The sequence below is a fragment of the Anthonomus grandis genome, chromosome 4, assembly GCF_022605725.1.
Source record: "Anthonomus grandis grandis chromosome 4, icAntGran1.3, whole genome shotgun sequence".
NCBI classification, from domain to species: Eukaryota; Metazoa; Arthropoda; class Insecta; order Coleoptera; family Curculionidae; genus Anthonomus; species Anthonomus grandis.
In genome coordinates, this window is record NC_065549.1 from 22,183,453 (window position 1) to 22,197,827 (window position 14,375).

Here is a 14,375-nt window from a genome sequence, read left to right on the forward strand (position 1 = left end):
GCATTTTGTCCATATGTTTTTCTAAAATATCAAAGTTACTTTTGCTTCTTCTAGTGTGCCATTCTAGTATTTACTTATCATAAATTTTCCTAATTTTTTGGTAGAAGTCCTAACTCGGTAAGTAAGACCGATTCGTAGCACCAGTTTTTGATGTTTCCTGAAAATTTTCTGACAATTTTGGACAAACCGCATTTTGCAAGTCTGCTTCTCATATATTCATATTTTTTACCATAGAGATAGTCCGCTGGATTCAAATGCTTTTTATTGCTAATTTATTCTGTTAGAATTATTTTTGTAGAAATTGTTTAGTTCATTAGGGCTCTGCAGAAGAAGTTACAAATAATTAAAGTTATGTCCATTAACAACACAATTTTTTTGGAAGAATAGCTAATGGGGTTGCTGTTGTTTTTTTAACTTTCCCATTTTAGATATATGATATTTAGATTCTAATAGAAAAATCGAAGATAAAAAAAGGTTAAATAGAAATTTTGTAGAAACTTGTTAAAAAATCTTACAAAAGTTTTATTTATAAATATAATATACTAATATATTGCAAAATAAAGGCCGATAGCTAATAAGAATGAAATATATTTCGAATACCAAATAGTTTTTCTTCTAGTTCATCTGGATTAAAGACTTCACACATCACATCAGGCTCTACCAGTTAAAATATTTTTTTAAAATAAGTTATTATGAAAGAATAAAATAGGATAATATCACTGCTCTTTCAAGGATAATATGAATAGTTAGATCCTTCTCCGACTTCTCAATACATTTGCTGTGAAAAACTCTATCTATGTTTTGAAGAAACTTTGGCAAATATCTCTAGAAGTGATGTGTTATTTACTGCTTCTATATAAATAGATTATTAAACAAGAAAAACTTTATCCACATAGTATAAAAATGTTTTAGATATTTTTAATTTTATATTTTAAATGTATTTTATTGCAACCAATTTTTACAAAATATAAATCCGTGGCCTAATATATTAGCTTAACCTTATTTTCATATATTCATATTTATATTTTAACAGTATTTAAAATTACTTTACATTCACTATTCTATACCCTACATAATAAAAACCGGTTATTTTTATTATGGTTGGGCTATCAAAAGTCTGCATTTTAAAAACTAAGAGTGTTATTTTTTACAAATTTGGCCATTAGAAATGCATCAATTTAAATATTGCTTATTTGGTAAAAGATTGTAGGGTTTTTTAGAAATAGATTGTCATTAAAAAGGCATCACTTCTATGTCGGGCTTTAATAATTTATGCTGCCTATTTTTTTTTATATCAAAGTCCTCACGATTGCTTCATCTGAATATAGTTTATCCATTAAGTCATTAAATTCACATTTAGCCTTTTTTATTTGCGACTGTCTTAAAATAATTTTTAGCTAGTCATCTAAAAATACTGTCAAATGTTATCCCTAAACAATCAATGCTATAAAATTAAATCTTTTTATTCACAAATCCCTTAGATGGGGTGGCTTTAGGAGCTGCTGCGTGGCGCGCGATCTCTAACGTTTTTTTAGCGCTATTGACATTAAGAATACTATCATTATAAATGCCGCCGGAGCAACAATGGATCTAATGCCGCACGTGAAACGACAAAGGGCTGCAAACCACCCCTAATCCAACAAGTATTACTAGAAACACACATGCAGTATAATAACTTTGCTGCTTTTATGACTGGTACACGCTTATCGCGGGTACAGTGACTCTCAAAAGTTATATTTCTACAAATTAGGCCATTTTTTAAGTTCTTAAATACAGAGTGTTTCCTAACTACGGTACGAAACTATACAGGGTGCATCGTTAGGTCGTTTTATGAAAAAAAGTTCCTATGAACGTATGTCGGGAGTTGCTTTGTTTCTGAGATACAGGGCGATGAAGGTTCAAAAAAATACCCACATGCTTATTGTCGAGAAAAAAACAAGGCCAATAATTAATTGTTTTACAGCTTTTTATTTATTTTTGTATTTAAGCAATTAAAAATACAAAAATACAACTTTTTCGTATCTTATCTTATTATCTTTATATCTGGCTTTATTTTCGAGAAAAAAAATTTAAAGTATCTTTAACTCATTCTAAAAATTATCCATGGACGACAACATGAAATAAAAACCAATTAATTCGATAAACAATTTCGACCTTAAAGTATATGAGCAAAATGTCCACCCTCCAATGCACGACTTTTTGGTCTCTTGTGTCTTGTTTACTATGATAATAAACATTCAACTTCTACGATTTACAAACAAAATAACAAATACATTGCTTCTTATGACAAATAATTGGTAAGTCCATTTAAGTATCTCCTTTGTACCTACCTGCTTTGGAGACCAGCTGACAGTGATAGAATTGCTATAAGTAAAATTTAGCTGTCAATTAGCAGTGATTCATTACTCCATCATGAATAATTTTACTAACCATGAAATGACTGACATGCACTTTATTTATAGATTAGCAAATGGAAATGCGGAAGAAGCACGAAGAATTTACCAGGACAGATATCCTAACAGAGTAATTCCATGTGCAAAAACATTTAGAAAACTACATGCAAGATTATATGAAACTGGGAGTTTTACATAAAATAAAAATATGGGTGTGGAAGACCAGAAACTATAACAACGCCTGAACTGGAAGAAGCTATACTTGATGCGATAGAAGAAGATCCTTCCAATTGTATCAGGAAGATTGCACTGCAGCTTGAAGTCAGTTCAAAAACCGTTTGGAAAGTTCTAAAAATAAACCTCCTGCATCCATATCACATACAGCGTGTACAAGCTCTACTGCCTCGGGATTTTCATCCAAGATTAATGTTTTGCAGATGGTTGATTCATACGATGGCACATAATAATAATTTCCTACCAAATATTTTATTTACGGACGAGGCAAATGTTTCAAGAGATGCTATTATGAACTTCCACAATGATCATTTTTGAGCCGACGAAAATCCCCACGATATTAGAGAAATTCATTTTCAGCAACAATTTTCGCTGAACGTTTGGATAGGAATTATTGGTGACTACCTAAATGGCCCATTTTTTTTTATCGGCAAGATTAACAGGTGAATCCTACACGGATTTCTTGCAACACCATTTACCCACTTTATTAGAAGAAATACCCCTGCAAGTAAGAGTCAACATGTGGTTTATGCACAACGGGGCTCTAGCTCATTTCAGTGTTCTTGCTCGTCAGTATCTTGACGTCATTTACCCTAATTGCTGGATTGGACGTGCAGGACCTCAAAATTAGCTGGCTCGCAGTCCTGATATGAATCCCCTGGATTACTATTTATTGTGCCATCTGAAGGCTCTTGTTTATAAAACTCCTGTTTTAGATGTGAATGACTTGAGGAATCGGATAATTGTCAATTGCAATATCATAAGGGATACTCCAGGTATTTTTGAGCGTGTCAGACACTCAATGACAATTCGTTTGCCGTCGTGTATTTTATCAGAAGGTGGGCATTTTGCTAATTTACTTTAAGGTCGAAATTGTTTATCGAATTAATTGGTTTTTATTTCATGTTATCGTCCATGGATAATTCTTAGAATGATTTAAAGATACTTAAAATTTTTTTTTCGAAAACAAAGCCAGATATGAAGATAATATAAGATACGAAAAAGTTGTATTTTTAGTTCTTTAAATACGAAAATAAATAAAAAGCTGCAAAACAATTATTGGCCTTGTTTTTTTCTCAACAATAAGCATGTGGTGCCCACTGACACGCCACACTCATCAAAACGGCTTATTTTTAAGAGAGACTTCCTTTAAAATTTTAAACCACGTTGTTCGATTGGTAATAACGGTCCTTTAAATTGGCCCGCAAGATCGCCTGATATGACACCCATTGATTTTTTCCATATGGGGTTTTAGTAAGGACCAGGTTTCTTAAACTACGCCTGAAAATTTAGAGGGCCTAAGCTAAAAAATAGGAGAAGCGTGCAACACAATTTCTCCGCAAATGTTAAGGAACATTCAAAGAAAAATTTTAACTAAAGCGCGAAAATGCTTACAAAATAATGGTGGTCATATCAAACATTTATATTATAGATAATTTATTTCATAATTGTGTACATAATATCTAATAGCTTTAATTTATTTTAAGTCCTGGATTTATTTTTCTTCAATATTATATTCTTTACTAAAAATAAAATTATTATAAGGTTAGTCAGGTCATTGTTGCAATATTTATTTTTTTAAATACCTTTATTTAATATTGATGTTTAACATTTAGTAACAATCATGTTATTCAGCAGATGATTATTAAATAAATAAATTGATGATAGCAGTCATTTTGTGTCTACAATGGAATTATTATTAATATTACCACTTTTATATTATTTTAGCGTTTATAAATATTTTTAAATAGCAACCAAAAAGATAAACTTTTTTCAATATTATTAGGTAATTAATTTACAATTTAAAAACAAATGAGGCCCGCATTAAGAGTAAAATTCTCATGACGGTTATTAATTCGTCAAAACGTTGGGAAACGTATGAATGGAACACATCATCTTAGGGGGAATAAAGAATACTTTTAAAATATGTTTTAAAAAATACAATAATTAAAAAAAAAATTGATAGCCGTTACCAATATACCAAACATCATAAAAAATTTGTGGAGCACAAAAAATTATAAAACATTGTAATTATTAGTTTTGGAAATAATAATTAAAATAAAATTTGACGTTTTTTATAAATCACTCTGTAGTCCACGAACTAATAAATTTTTTGCAACGCTTTCAAAGGATTTAGAATTAGCATCAAAATTGACAACTTTTTTCAAATTTAACCGCCCTCGTATCTCCTATAGTTTTGGAATAGTCACACATGGCAAATAGGACGGCACATAAACCGATAAAATTTTTGGCATACTCTTGAGGTTATTTGAAAGCTTTTTACTCTAAAACCTGAGGTCTTAAAAGTTACTGTAATGAAGATTTGAATTTTTTAATGTTTTTTTTTTCAATTTTTTTAAAATGTCGCCTTTAAAACCATATAACTTTTTTATTAGTGACAATAAAATTACGATTTAAAAAAAATAATATTTCCTATTCTATGGTATTTAAATAGGTGGTAGCTTTTATTTCTACTGATTGTCCTGAAGGGATATACGAGGTTTATTATTTAACAAAGTTAGTAATTGTTTGAAGAAACATCAAGGTCAAAATTCAATTTAAAACTAAGTAGCAGGAACTAGAAGCTTTATTTCATTTAAATAAATTTGCTAATTATTGACCTTTTTGACGGTGTGCTTATTATTAATAAAAAAATTTATGGTTTAAAAAATACAGTATTATGTAACAAGAGCGGTAATTGATCAGTATTAAAAAAAATCGACTATGGGTTTTCATCGTTTTTTTGAAGAAAAGTTTAACTAAAAACAACCACTAAATACCTAAGTAGCTATTTTCTTGTTATACTTTTTTTTGAACTGTTAAGCACACTTCTTCTTGCATTGTGCCAGCTCTAGACGTAAAAGTCTAACGGAGTTAGAGTCTGGAAATCTTGCCGGCTAAAGAATCGTGCAAACTCTCCCTATCCACGAGTTATATAGGAAGAGGAAATAATTTATCCAGGTGGTTTCTAATTTCTTTTTAAAAATGTGCCGGGCATTATCGTGCGGACGAAGATAATGGAAACATCTTTATTAAATACTGGGATTACCATTAAGAGCTCCGGCAACGCAGTTTGAAGTGATTCGAGGTAAACAGGCCTTGTAAGGCGCTCTGGCAAGTAATGTGGTCCGATAAGATGTCTACTTATTACTCCAGCTCACGCATTAAGACAAAATTTATGCCAAAATGAAGTTTGTTTCATGGCGTATGGATTACTACCTTTTGTTTCCCAATGTTGCAAATTATGCAGATTTGTAATACCCTCGCGGTTAAAACAGGATTCGTCTGTCTATAAATTTCGTTTTAAAAATTCTGCACCGTCGACATCTTTGTGCATTAAAAACCGACAGAATTTCATTCGCCTGGCAGTATCACCTTCTGCAAGACCTGTAACAAACAAATTAAATGTTTCAGTCTTCCAATCAGTTTTGTACTTTATTGTTTGCCTAACTAAATACATTAAACAATTATTTACTATAAGTCTAACAAGATTGCTAATTTTTCTTTAAATTTTAACACTTACTAAGAGAATCAGATATTTGGTTTACCTTGCACCGAAAAGAAATGAAAAGCATGCTATTTATTGGGCGGTAGTCCTGACCACACTTTCCAAATGGTTAGGTTAAGAGCGCGCGCCACAGCACTAATTCTTGTGTTAGGATCTTCTTCGAAGGCTTGAAGTATCCGTTCATCAATAGCAAGATTTTGCTCTCTGGCATTAATACGTAGCTCTTGAAAATGTACACTTCCGGTCTCCCTCAAGCGACGATATGTTGTTGAAAAGGTCTCGTATTAAGGTAATCTTCGATTAGGATGCATCTCCTGATAAATCCTTTGGGCTGCACGAGCATTTCCGCGTGCAGCACCATACGCCATTATCATGTCAGTGTACTCTTCGTTAGTATAAATAGGCATAATACAAAAAATAAGCACAAACTGAAATCAAAAAAACTATCAGTGCGAATCAAAAGATCGAAAAATTAACAGTTCCAATAGCTGAAATACAACTAAAAGTACAATTATTATTATTTTACACTTCGGATGCGGAGAGCGTGGAATTCGCATTCATAGTTTTTTATTCAGAAATATTAATTTTTTTGTTTAAACATATTTTTTTGCAATCAGAGAATTCTTAGGTATAACTTTTATGATAATCTGTTTTAATAAAATGAATGGCTATAAATAAGAATTTCTGACTAATTCTCACCTTCTGACAGAATCATAGTCCAAATCTTACCTATTATTTGAACGAAATATTTTGTTTTAATACTAATGCTTAGCATAGTGTTAAAAAGGCCATTAATTAACGAATTTTTGAATATTAAATAAAGCTCTTAATTCCAGCTACTTTTTTAATTAAATTTTGAAATTGATTTTTTTTTACAATTACTGACTTAAAGATAAAAGAAGTTAAATAAAAAAACATCTATGTCCTTTTAGGAAAATCAGTCGAAACAAAAGCTATTACTATTTAAATACTATAGATTAGGGAATATTACTTTAAAAAAATGTAATCTTATTGTCATTAATAAAAAAGTTATATGGTTTTAAAGGTATTAGGGTAAAAAGCTTTCAATTGACCCCAAGCATATGCCAAAAAATTTTGGCGCTTTATGTGCCGAACCACTCTGTCTATATATATATTTATACAATGTCTCAGCGACACTACTCTTTATTTATATCGAGAAACGCATACGCAGCGACCCCAAAAACTTAATGTATGGGCTGGTATTATGGAAGATCATATTGTTGAATAATTTTTTATTATTATAAATCCCAATGCCAAAAATTACATGAAACTTCTGCAGAACACCATCAATCTGTACCGTAAAATAGCCTGCTGGATCACCCGATCTTACCCTTTTGGATTTTCTTTTATGGGATCATCTAAAAACCAAGTGCTTGCCACAAAGCCTGATTTCCTTGAAGATTTTTGCAATAGATTGTTAACGAAAGTCAGTTAATAACATCTGAAATATTTGCTAATGTGTCCAAACGCTTTGATCAACAATTGTATTTTTATATGGAGGTTAATGTAGACCATTTTTAACATTTAACAAAATAGGCATTAAATACTTTTTATTTTTGTATTAAAATTTTTTATTCGTATTTTTTGAGAACTATATAGAGAACAAAATTATCTTTAATTTAAAGTATTTTTCAATTCCTATTCGCATTTAAAAAAAATTACATGGGGGCTCTGGTGGTGAGTGGATGACGTTAGGGATTCAAAATTCCTGTCATGTGTCATGTCATAAATGTCCCTCTCAATATTAAATTTAACATATTCGGCTTTTTAACAATTTATTTTTAGAAATAATTAGGGTTGGCTATTTTGGCTCAGATATTCAATAGATTTCACGTAGTCAGAAGATGTTTTTTTTTTTAAGTTAAAAGTTAAAAAAATAGTTCTTAGACGATGTCTTTTATTGATGTAAAGCATTTTTTAGATTGCAAATGAGCTTCTAAATACTGCTATTATTACCCATGAATAAAGTACTTAAAATGCTAAGTTTTATCACAAGAGATTAAAAATGGAAATTCAGATTAAAGTTTAAACTTTAAATATAAAGATATTCTTAAGATTATTTTCTATTCCCAATTTTACGCTTGTTAAAAAACTGAAACTTATAACTTAGACAGGGCTAACTAAAAAGGTATAAAAATTTGTAATCAAAGTTTTAATTACTTGGTCATAAATATAAGGAATAATAGCTATACTCCAAAATACTAAAAAACTTTACTAAAAGTTAAGTATCTTAGTGAAATTAAAATATAATGCCTTCCTAAACTTCAGGTGTATGTACTTAAATCTCAGGAAGAATATTATTTTTAAGATTTGGCGTTATTTTATTAAATCATATATTTAATATTTTTTTTATATTAAGTAGTAAACAAAATGCAACAGGCCAAATAATAAACATTTTTAGAATCACAGTTTCATTATTTGCTCTCTTCACCTTACCCTTATATATAAATCCTAGGATAGTTAATTTAACATATGCATGCACGCAAAACAAGTTTTCGGTGATTATTTTAATCTGAATTCAACCTACACCCCTTTCGCTTTCATACGAGGGGTGGTTACCACCCCACTGCACATGCATTTTTAATCGGTCTTACTATACGTATTTCATATAGTGACGTAAACACATGTGTAAACGTGCTGTACCGGTAAAAATCAGTGGTGGAGAAAAATAGCCTTCAGAAAGTGACTAAATAATTGAAACAATTTTGATGTATGAAACCTTGCCTACATATTCAGAACAATTTATGAAAAGACCTTAAACTTAAAGGCATAAACTATCAAATAGCATTTTACTAAGCCAGTTCTTATATTTATTTTTTATATTCGAAAATTGGATGCTTAAAAGTGAAGGTTATCAACAAACTGCAAACTAATTTAAAAAAAATATCTAAGTTTCATTATTTAAACAAATTATTAAATCTAAACAATTAAATCAATTTTTTTGTGTTTAAAAATTGACTGTATATTGATTGAACATTTATTTATTTTGTGACATATTTTTTTAAATATTTTCATTTAAATCCAAACTATTTGATTAAGTTTTCTATATTTTTTTTTAAATGTATGATAGAAAATAGGCTTTTTAAGCATGTTAAAAATTGCTTTGTCATACCCCTCTCGCACTTTGGCACACGACTAATATCAGCAAGGGGTATATGAAATAATAGAGTTATTATAAAAGGGTAGATGAATCGCCAATATTGCACAAAAGGGACGAAAGTCTTTCAAAACTATTTTGTTCTGACAGTTTTTGATAAGTATTTTGAGGGTTATTGATATGTTAAAATTAGGGCTATTTGGCGGCTCTTTTTACCTTTTGACCAATTCGTCTTTTTATTCTTTCTACGACATAAGTCTTTTTTAAAATTTAAATTTACTCATTTAAGCAATTACTAAAAAACTCAAAAAAATAAGAAATATTCTCAGAGATAATATTTGAATTTCGTCATAATGTATTTTTTGTGCAGGGGTTTTTATTCAAGGTGACAAAGTACAATATTAAAGTGGCGGAAGATGCAAAGCTCGCGTTTCGAAGAAAATTTAAAAAATAAGATATGTTCACCACGTCGTTTGAATTAAAAGTGTAGAACGCTAACGTTAATTTATAGTACATCATATTTCTTAACATAGCATCTATATTTAAAAAAACACAATTTGGTTCAATGCTTACTATTTTTTAAAACAGCCAAACAAATTGTATAGTGATTGTATAGTGATTTTGTATAGTGTTAACTTAGTTTTTAGAGAGGATAAAATAGTAAAATCCATATTATTGTGACGAATTCATAGAGATTTACCTACTTTATTGAGCATTACGTCACTATTTCAGTAAAAATTAATTTAAAAAATACTTTTTTATACTCTCAACCATTAATTGCAAGAGCAAAATTGACATAGTTATAAGAAATATGAACTTGAAGAATAATAGTTTATTTATATACTCAGGAGCTGAGGTTTTATCTATATATTCGTAACTTTATTTTTTACTTTTCAAAACAGTTTGTTGAAATCAATCAAGTGCTCAGTAAAAAAAGTCTTTGATTAAGTTTTTTATAAAACATTAAAAAAACACAAAAAAAATAGGTAAATTTATATATTTAATTTTACCTTATTTTACTTACCTTGATCACAGTAGTAGTAATATTTAAATATTAAATCATTGGTTGAAATTAGGTTCTATTATTCAATAAATAGATTTTTTATTCTTTTCAAATTTTCAAGTTTAATAAAAAATAAAGTTAGCTAGAATATAGTAAAAAGAACTGAGCAACTGAAATGAACAAACTTGCTTCTGTGCATATAACAAAATGTATTATACCTCAAGTAACTTATTGTATTTCAGAATTATGGGATTCAAATTAAATGAAAAGTAAGAAAAGGTATCGTTAAAGATTTAAATTCATATTTCATACATACGTAAATATGTTCATTTTCTTTTATTTTTTAAACTTAGCGTATGAAATACGATTTTCTAAATTGATTATTACTAAAATAGTGACGTATTATCTGAAAAAATAGGTAAATAATAAGGATGCAGTAGCCAATTTTTTAACCTAATTTTCAACCGATGAATTTTATTTTACTTTAAGATATTTTTCTTATAGGTTTTAAAAATAGATACACCTGAATTTTGTGTAGTCCATGTTAATGCATAAACAAATATTTAGAAATGTCAGAAGATTAAATAATTATAGTAAAACTCACGATAATTTCAACATTCACAAGAAAGTCAAAAAAGTCATCGGCACGAGTAAACACAAACAGCTTTATCGAATTATAAAAGTGGATAAATAGTCGCAGAAATAATGCGTAGAATGAAACAGTGGAAAAATTACATTACACAATTTTTCAAAGATGCAATACAATTAGTTCTATCATAATAATAATGAAGAGGATTTGGGCCCGGACTTGATGCATGCATTAGATATTCTAAAGGATAGAGAAACTGCAGGTAAAAATTACCAGAATAGAGCTAAGAGAAAAAAATATTAATTCAGGATTAAACAGACCAAAAGCATATTTATAACGATAAAGAAATTTTTTTGCTATGAAGACCTAAGAATATAATTAAAAATACGTCTTATGAGGTGCTATGTCCTCTACATACTAAACTACGGGATAAAAACTTGAACACCAAAAAAGATTAACAAAAGGAGATTGGCAATATTGTAAATATAGCTATACCGTCGAATGCTTGGAGGACAGCTTTTTTAAAAACTACTTCAGCTTGTAAAGACATGATAAAGGAAATCATGTTAAATTTTATTCCAAAAAAACGTGCTTACTTTAATAAAAAGAGGGGTAGTGATAATATCCGTAATAAAACCGATAAGAAAAAATTGACAATTTATAAAAACTGTTCTGAATTCATATAAAGTTATTACTTTTACCATGTACTTTTCTTATAAATAAAATGTTAATAGTTTAACCAATTCAAGGTATATAATGAAGACCTTTTATTAATTAGTAATAAATGCATTTTTAGCATGAAGGTCCGAAAAAAAAATAGAAGATAAACATCTTTCCAATCCTAAAAAGTAAGTTTGCCTAAAAATTTAAGTTACGTAAGCTCCGTTATAAAAACAATAAAACAAAGTCAATCAATGATTGTGACCTATATTATTGCATCTAAGATGATAAGTGTTTCGTCTATTAAGAGACATCGTCGGACCATATGTTGTAAACTGAGATGGTCATTTGAAACAAGAGCTTCTCTGCATAAAAAATGGTAACATTTTTTGAGACTTTTTTTATCTACACCTTTAAGGGGCATAATTGGATGGCGTTATGCAGAAACCTACCAACCCACAATATCTCAAATTTTGGGTTGCGTGCGTATTTGGATAGAAAAATACGCCTTCTGCATTCTGTAAAAACCTACCAACCCTAGTTTAATAATATACCCTATAAAACTAAAAAGACGCTAACCCACAAAATTTATTTCGGCTAAACCTTCTATTTGCAGAAACCTACCAACCCACTTGGTATTATTTTTAAAAAGCACGCCATGCGTCCAAGTGGGTTGGTAGCTTTCTGCAAATATTAGACTCTCCTCAATAATAACAAAAACACAACATAGTTTACTTTTTTCGTTGTTATTAATATCAACTTTAGTGCTGGTGTTCCAAATATTTTAAGAAAAACTTAAAAATAGTGCAAACAGGCTAAAGGTATATCTTTTAATATACAGTACAATGTACAGTAATCGAAGTGCTGAAATTTTGGCTGCTCTTGCCATCAAGGAAAATCCTGGTAAATAACTTATATACTTATGTTTTCTTTTAGTTTGACACCCAAAGATGTTGGTATTTACAAATTCTTAACAAATCACAAGTTATTCTGACTAAAAAAAGTTAAAAATAGGTACTAGACACTTCCTTACATATAAATTTGGTAATTTTTTTTTTGATTTTCATGGCCTGGGACCATCATAAGTTGAATGTTTCAATGTTAATAAAAAGTAACTCTTTGAGATGTTATATTTTACGGACATAACCAGGAGACTGTAGTAGAATCAGAAGCATCTCACGTTGTTGTTCAAACTCCATCTGAAAATACAATGCTTCCGAATTTTGATGTTCCAACACCTAGAGCACCTGTTGCTACGTTTATTAAATGCCCCAATACTTCTGAGGAAACTTTTGTGGAAGATAGTAATGGTAAATAAAATCCATATTTTAGGGAATTATTCTTGATAAAATATATCTTTTTATAGCTGCTACTTATGGACCTGCATACCTGGACCAACATATTTAAGAAAAATAATGTTCTAACAACTCTTACACCCATTTCTGTTGCCACGTTTGATAGGTGCGATATATCTTAGAAAACTTTTGTAGAAGATAGTGACGACTCACTGGCCGACCCATATTATGAAGTTAAACTGGATGATTCTTTATCAGAAGTAGAGTTAGAGGCATCTGAAGATGTCAGTGACAAAAATATTCCTGTACATATTGTCGCCGATAACGATTTTCCAGTTGATGCTACTCAAGTTCAGCGTTGCAAGAAAGGCCAAAGAAGGGTAGAAAACGAAAAATTCCCAATCAAACTCGAAAGGAAAAAAAGATACGTATGTACACCAATAAACCATATTTTAACTATAAAAGTATTCAAATCCAACCCAAGGAATTTGTCGATTTTCATTGTAACTGTACATTAAAATGCGCCGAAAGTGTTAACGTTGAAATTCGGAAATCCGAGTTTGAGAGGTTTTGGTCACTAAATTCGTATGATGCTCAGGCTAATTTTATTGCTGCTAGTGTATGTGAGATTCAAAAAAAGATATCTTATGGCAGAAATATTGAAAGAAGAAAGTTCTCTCGAATTTATAAAATAAGAAATACTAAGGTGTGTAGAGAAATGTTTATAAATACTCCAAAGCTAACTACGTTTCGGGTAAACACTGCTTTAAAGAAATTTCATGATCGGGCTTCTATTGGTGATCAAAGAGGTTTGAAGCAAGGAGGTAAAAACAAATTACTAGATGAAAAAATTCAAGCTGTTATTAATCATATTGATAAAATACCTAAATATACTTCACACTACCGTAGAGAACAAACGGAGGCAAAATATTTACCACCTGGCATCACAATTAAAAAAATGTGTGATATGTACAAACAGGAAGAAGCCAATCCAGTAAGCATAATCTCATACAAGAATATATTCTATACGAAATTTAATTTAAAAATAAAGCCTTTAAAAAAACACGTGCAACAGTTGCGATAGCTTTAAAATGAAGATAGACAATGAAAATAATAAAGAAAAAAAAGAAGAGTTTAAGCAGGAACATAAGAGGCATTTGCAAGTAGCAGAGGAGGCGCAGCAAATGAGAAAGGAAGATTTTAAGATTGCAAAAGAACAGACGGATATTGAATGTTTAAGTTTTGACTTAGAAAAGACCCTACTGCTTCCTAGAATCCCTACAGGCATTGTATTTTATAAGCGCCAGTTGTGGGTACATAATGCCGGTATACAAAGTGCCAAAGAAAGTAGAGGTTACTGCTACGTTTGGGTAGAAGGTTCAGCAGGTAGAGGCGCCCAAGAAATAGGATCTTGCCTTCTTAAACATATAAAAAGTAGATTGCCTCAAGAAGTTAAACAACTTACCCTTTGGTGTGATTCTTGCCGTGGGCAGAATCGAAATATCAAGTTAATACTTATGCTTAAATCTATATTGTATGATACATGCACGAACTTACAAAGCATAACCGTAAAAT